We start from the raw sequence: 8,085 nt of genomic DNA on the forward strand, positions 1-8,085 counted from the left end.
TTTTAAGGAAGTCAAAAGAGTAAAGAATTTGAACTAGAATATTGAACAAAGCTGGAAGCAGTTTTCACACAAAAGGCTTACAGAGTGTATAGCGATCTTGTTTTTACCTAACAAAATTGAAAAACTTGCAGAAAAAGAACTTTTAAAATATTCGCTTGCAATTTGTATAAACTGTAGCTGTAAATATTGTTAAATTTTTAGATATCGTGAGGTTTTTTGTGAGTTTATTTGTGTCATGTCGAATGAAAGTATCGTCAACATTTAGTTGGGGTCCTAATAAACTTGCACGTACGTTAATAGTTGCCATAACCAAACTAAGGTTATTTGCACGTTTTGCTGCGGTTTGGTGTAGTAATAAATTGAACAACTTTATAGTTTTAGGCAATAATGTAAATATACTTTTCATCGCACTCACACAGTATACATTTCTGCGTATAAACGAGGCCACTAAAGAGCAAGACAAAAATGACTACTGAATTTAAACAAAGAGACTAGAGCTATAAATGTCACATAATATGATTTTGTAATAAAAAAAATGAATTCCAGACCTGACGAGCTTTGCTCAAGAATGGCGTGATTTTAAAGAAGCCAATTTCATGTTAAATTCCGCAGGACACTTCGGTAGAGAATGATTACCTGCCAATAACGAAGCCTAAATGTCACAAGGGCGGTTTAGGCGGGAGAGGGGCGGGTGTCGGTGGTTACTTTAAATGCTAATGCGGTTGACTCGCGGAATTGGTTTCTTGAATCCTAAAAACCAAAGACCACCTTAACTACTGTATATATTTACTTCAAGCTACTCAATTCCCCTTTAATTCTCTTTAAATTCATTTTATTTTACTGTACAAAAGTAAATAATTTTACACAAGATGTTGGAATGTATAAACAAATTTTTTTGATAATTGTCGTTTTGAGTACCTTTGAATGTATATCTGGTATATTTGAACTAACACAGCTTCAATAACTGCATACATTATGCATGGAGGAAGATGGCGTATCCTGATTAAAGTCCTGGACTAAGGTAAGCATTGAGGTCAGAATCAGTTATGCATTTAAACATGTCCTTTGTCTGTACCATTATTACTTTGGATGAAATAATTAATTCATAGATAGTGTAATTGGCTTCGAAGCTTAATGTTTATAAATCATTGACAATATATGTTGTTACAAAAAACGCATTTTTGTGGTTTGAATTGGTTTTTGCAGCAGTTTTCAAATAAAGTTGTTGATTTTGATCCGTAAGAAAGGAAACATATTTGATCGCCCTTTTCTCAATATATTCAAGACACTGTAGTCAACATATTTAAAGATTTAAATTTAACCAAAAAGATATGTCAGTATGCAGAGTGGTTGAATGGGAAAAGGAATTTCGCACACCCTGCCAACTCATTCTTACGGTTGTGCCTCATTGCCTTCAAACAATGTTAAGCGGCACCTTTGGTCCAACCATTAATAAGCTATACATTTGGTTCATCCTTTCTAGGATTGGCTATGACTCAATTTGTATTGTCATTGGTCTAATATATATCCAAATCAGAAAGATGCCTCTCAAAACTTTGACTTCTATGGCGCGTACCTGGCGATTTTAAGGACATGATTAGGCCTATTGAAACAAGTGATAGTCACGTTTATGATAAAAAATGGCGTATAGCACAGTTGGGTTAGCCGATATTAGTTTAATCCAAAACCAATACAATAAAATACCACCATTATTTCATAATATTTTAAAAGTTATCACAATTTAGGTTGTGGTTAAATGTAATAGACTCTATAGAGCATAAAAATATTTTTCGGATAAAAATACGTTTATAAAATGATAAGAAAGAGGTTTACAAAGCCTGATTTCGGTGGGTATTCTTTTTCACTACAAATAGGTGGAAATAATACTATTAACACACCGTATTATGGAATTCATACAAACTCTCCCAAATGAACATCAGAAAAAATTATCTGTAGCCTAAATATTTTCCTGATACATGCCAAACAATTTATTTTATTGACTTAGGAATATTTAAGAATCAATTCCAAAGCTCTTAATTCAAACGAGATAAAACGACTGTGAATCAAAGTTGGGAGATTTACATTGAAAGTCAAAGTATTGGTAAAGTGTAATCGGACCGTTGCCAAATTCAACCGCATCAAATTTCCAACCGTAAAACTTAGTTCGATCTTTTAAGTTAGACTAAAGTTAAGCTCAAACTAGATTAGTTCATTTGTATGTAAATGTGAAATATTAACATTTTGTTTCAACAATAACAGTATTTCATAGTCAAGTACAATTTGAAAAATGATATTCCATACTTTTCCTCGTAATCTACAGTATTTTCCCAGTGAGCTCTGCCTGGAGTAGGTACAAGCTTCTCACTATGGTTACAAGTTTACTTTCTCTTCTTTGTCTTAGTTATATCAATGCAGTAAAACATCAGATATTCTTCAGTTTAATCATATTATACTTAAATATATCACTTGACGCGCGCGAATACTCTTTTATTGGTCACAGTTTCAGCAGCCCTGGTCCCAACTCAAAGAGATCAAGTTCACGCCAAATTCTTACATTTTCAAACCACAACAAATTCTTGACAATTAGAAATTAGGCTAACTACAGCCAACCTAGGTAACCACCAACCTAAAGCTGGGGAGAGGGCAAGTCAAGCAGGTACTTGCTCTTATCACTGGACACGGCCACTTCAGAAAACATCTCCACACTCTAGGAATTGTCAATGACAATCAGGAGTACGGCTTTGCAACCAGTCTGATGAGACTGCAAAACACATTATTCTGGAGTGTGACGGACTTGGGGCTAGGAGAAGGGCTCTGTTTGGTCTAAAGCAGCCAGGTGAGGAACCAGACGCTAACATTGGGCAAAATCTCCTATTCCTAGTCAAGGACACAGGCAAAGGATTACCCAGTTAGTTAGTGGCAAGTGGGATACACAATAAGCTTCGGTTGACGTGCTTGGACCACGAGTCCTCCCCTCTCACAATACAATATAATACAATAACCACCAACCAGGCTAAATACTTCATTTATTAGGTAAAAAGTGCGGGAAATAAGGGACTTAAAATTTGTTGCGTATTTGAAGAAAATGCTTTAATCCATCCAGTTCCCAGGTTAGGTGGTAATGAAGAAATATGCACGACTGATCTCACAACCACAAGAGATACAAAGTACCAAGGGGACTAATGAAAACATAGGGGGAAATTTGAGTTAGACAGCAGAGAGGAAAAGAAAACCAGACTCGGGAGAGTTGAAGGACACCGTGAATACCTTTTTGGTACCAATTTTTCTGTAAAATTAAAGAACTATGATTGATATCCATAGCTAAATTATTATACCGGGGACACATCTAACAGCCTCATCGATGTTCTCGGGCCATGGTTACTCAAATAAGCACAGCGGTTTTCACTGTTGAGAGTTGTTAGAGGTGAAGGATGAATTTTGATCTAACTCTTAACCATGGTAAAAGGTAGATATATGCACCAGACAGCTGATTGGTAGTCTACTGTAGATTATCATAACCTAAGTTTGATATTCCCTGAAGTACGCAATGTGATGATGAAAACCTTAAAATGTGGCCCATTCTTTGCAATCGAAGATTTTCCGTCTTTGCACATCCCGATCAACGAATAAAGCCAATCAATTTATTTATTGTATTATGAAAATGCTTCAATGCTACGTTGCTATCATTGAAAACACTTACTGTACTGTGACTTAATAAAAAACCGAACCGAGAAGACGAAATTAGATCAAACAGAGTACAAAAGAATGAGCTGGCTCCACGCTATGTGTGGTACGCTGGCATCCGAACCCCGCTCTTCAGGTAAATATAAACTGATTCATCGATGTGCGTTGAATGGCATCAGCTCCAGTGTGTGCTTCGAGCTAATTTGAGAGCTAAGTGTTGACCCAGCTTGTACAGCTGTAAAAGGTGATTTCCGTAACGATATTTTTGCTTTGGTGCATTTTAGAGTTATGTATCTAAAGTAATACTTATCAATGTAGCCAAAGTATGGCTTAGAACATTGTAGGTTGTAAAATGAAAAAAATACAAAAATAATGTTTAATTTGTTCTAAGAAAAACGTACGCCTAATGGTGTAGAAACGTTTTATATGTATGATTTAGGCAAAACTGTCTTAATTTGACTCTGCACAGTTTAGCCAGTCTTGATGTAAATTGTCAAAGAAATGGAAGGATCTTTTATATGCTGCGTTGTTATGTTTGCAATCATTATAGATACGTAGATATCCTGAAAAGTGCCTGAGGGAAATAAATTATGAGCTTCAAAAACCTATACTAAAGTTTTTGGGATTTAAGTGCCAGCAGTTTAATTGAGCACAAGTTATCCAGTTATGTATAAAATATTATGACGGATTTTGAAATCATCCACTTTTGGAAAAACGTATTTTGAAAAGAGACATAGTGTGACAATGAAATCTCTAATTAAGTTAAATCTGAACCCTGAGGCCTGTGAACATCGATACTAAGTTTTTATTTGTTTTAAGTACAAGTATTATATTTTTTCTGTAACTGGCATAAGTTTAAAAACAAATTTAAAAAAATGTTTATAGCTTATTCATACTGCCATATTGGATCATCTAATTCAATGAGACATTGCTTGTAGACTATTCAGACTTAAATTATGCCTATAGTGACCTACAAATTCATTATCTGTACCTAAATGAAGGCACATCATGGAATTACTCATAAACAGGAATGTTAAAATGAAAGGGCAAAGGAATGAAGATGACAATTAAATAACTAGCTTATTTCTATGCTGTAGGCTAGTTTAACGCCATACACGATAGAAATGAGCAGACAAATGCTGGTACAGATGGAATTTCATAAATTCACTATTACTAAAAATTAACAGAGAATTATTAAATCACATATCCTAATTAACATGAACAACTGATTTCTATTCAATTACCTCAACAATAAGAACTCTGTCTCGCATCAGCTGATTTCCATCTGAATACGCTTATGCATTTAAATTCACGCCTTAACTTGTACCTTTGGCACAGCGATGTATGATTGTACTGAATCTGCACATCATTATATATCTTAGTATACGTATTATATGAGAGGATACCGCGTAACTAGTAGTTAAATCAAGATACTTGTACTTATAATATGTTGAAGGCCTGAGTCAAACCCTACAAATCTCTATTCGCTTTTAGATATGTGTAACTGGCTGAACCCAGTTATATTGCTAAAGTCCATAAAAAGCTTACCTAAAAGGAAACCACAAATAGGTAGAAAAAGTTTTCATATTTTAGGTCTTACTTGTATAATGCTTCCCATAGGACCTTGATGTTCTGGGTGACCCAGTTTTCAAATATAGGGGGAAAGAATAAAATTTCATTTCACGTATTATTTTTTTATTAGTGAAATTGTTTTAAATGTGCTTTATATGCTTGTAGTTATAAATTATCAGTTGATTTTTGTCATGCGATAAAGCAAATTGGTATATATAATGAGTATCAGTTTTTGAAATACATAGCTTGCAACACAGTAATTTATTGGTTCCACCAGCAAACAAAAAATACTGTACTTATTTTTTCAGAAATAACTGTATAACAAAGAAGGACTCCAATGCTGAATCCATTGAATTTTGTTACTATGCAATCCAAGGCCTGAATCACCCAAGTCTGTAATGTAGTTGAATCAGGCTTGAGGTAGTTGGAGTCCAAACTACAACCATTGTGTTGCAACTTTAGAAATGGTTTTGTCAAGTTCAAAATGTCTTGAGCGGGGTTTAAGTAGCCTGACCCAGCTTTCATAATGGGTATGACACGTGCGACTAAAACAATTTTATTTTATGTCGTAGCCAAGATAGTTTTGCCCCGTCTTGTTTTAAACAGCCATTGTGACCCGTGTTTTCATAATTTTAACTTTTGCCCACATTTTAGAATGTGTAATAAAGTTACAAGCCGATAAAAAATGTTACAGCATATAGGACAATTTAAAGTGATTGTAATATTTTGTTATGGACTTCAAACTTGTGTTAGCATGTTTAAACACCAATAATTATTATCGATATTATGTTCAATGGTGTAGCGATTGAACATGATGTCGATAATAATTGGTGTTTTTTGCTACGAGGTATGTTATAGTTCTTTATATTCTGAACAAAATGGTACCAATCCCTTTTCTGTAAAAATTACGTTATTGTAAATTAAAAAGTTATTGTAAATTATGTTATTTTCCCATAAAAACCCCATAACGGAAAAATCGGATTTTCCCAAAATTGGCTCGAACAATTTTGATAACAATTTAGTATGTTATAGTCCTTTAAATTCTGAACAAATTTTTCAAATCCCATTTTCGTATATTTACTCTCACCGCTTACACATGATGAAGGTTGTTGACAAACTTATGGGAGAAAGTATGTGTCAGAATGCTGATACCGTTTATTTAAGATCTACTGCAATTTATTATTTTACTCACCAATAGGAATATAGGGACTATAATGTTTTGAAATCTTTGTACATTTTTGTTACTAGCCTTCTTACAAAACTTGTGCTATAGATTATAAGTTTTGATTTAAAATTAAATTAAGTACCTATTTTGATATTTTACCAAAAGAGGTAGTTATTAAAAAACACCAAAAACATTTTTTTTTCGGTGTCCCTCTCACAAATCTATCCATCCAATCCCCAATAAGTCAGGAGTTTACAGTCTAATTAAATAATAAAACTATCACGAGTATTCCCTCTCCACTGGAAATGAGCACCAATTTCGTTAGAAATTTGAACACTCTCATGAAAGACTTCATCTTAATAATCCCTTTTTCTATTCTTTAAAAATGGTCGATTCTCCCAGAAAAGATTCAAAAGAAGATTATTACTGCCAATAATGAGATCTGAATGTCACAAGAAGACGTTGGTTACTTTAAATGCTAATCCATGGACAAGGAATTGGTTTGCTTTACATAGCGAACAAAAGGTTACCTTTTAATCAGAATTCTGCACCGTATCTTCAAGTGCATTTCAAACCAGCAAGTATGCTTGTTGATCCAAGCTGTTGTTATGCTAGATCTTAGGGAGTTTCATAAATAAAAATTGAATTTGTTTACAATATTAAGACTGTATGTTTACCGTACTATTAAGGTGGAATAAACCTTTGTTTAATGCAAATAGTTGTCCCCTTGATTCACAACGTGATAAATTGAAATTTAATTAAATGATTATTGCAATGTCTTGTTTTGAGGCTGTTAATGTAGAAATTCTTGTGTTTTCTCCAATACCATATATGCTGTATTTCCCCATGGTGTTTGGTGTCCTCAAAGAGATTATAGTATGTCTCTACACTATTTACACAGAAGTATGCGGTACAACGTTCGTTAATGTTATGGTGTGGCATATTTGCGAAATGTATAACTAAGATAAAACAATGTTTAATTTGTCTAATAGTTTTTTAATAATGGAAGAAAAAGAGTTTTAATTCGTTATGCTAATACATACTTTATGAATAACTCTACTAAGAAATATCATAGGGCATTAAAATGTAATTTTATATGATTGTCCCTATTGTTGAGATGATTTGTGTGGTTGTTATATGTTCAGTTTTTTCTATAGTAAATATAACTATAGAAAAAATCATCAGAAAAAATCATTTTACTAAGAACATTGGCTTATAAACCATCTATAGTCAACTCTAGAAGCCTAAAGTCTAAGGTAAGCTCCCTCACAATAGACCAGTACTGTAGAGAATTAGTTACCATGTTTGAAATTCCTTATTTTAGGCTCAAAAATTATTTTACAGTACTAAATTTACTTACAACTTACTTTACAAGCCTTTTGAGTACCAGAAGAATCATATTTTACAGTAGAAACTTGATAACAAGACTCTCATGGGGATTATTAAATAAGACTTAATAACGGTTGACTTCTTATTGAGGTTTGCAATAACAAAAGTGATAATGGGCAAAATAATTCAAGGGTATTTAAAAATAACACTTGTTATCAAGGGAGACAAGGATGGCTTGTTATCGAGGCTCCACTGTACTTGGTTTAGTTAGTAAAAAATACTGTACAAGGGAAGAAATAATTAACATTCTAGTTTAGCTCTTAATTTAGTAACAA

Source organism: Macrosteles quadrilineatus, unplaced genomic scaffold (genome assembly GCF_028750875.1).
Source record: "Macrosteles quadrilineatus isolate MER2022 unplaced genomic scaffold, UCM_ALF_1.0 Scaffold_2__2_contigs__length_208266976, whole genome shotgun sequence".
NCBI classification, from domain to species: Eukaryota; Metazoa; Arthropoda; class Insecta; order Hemiptera; family Cicadellidae; genus Macrosteles; species Macrosteles quadrilineatus.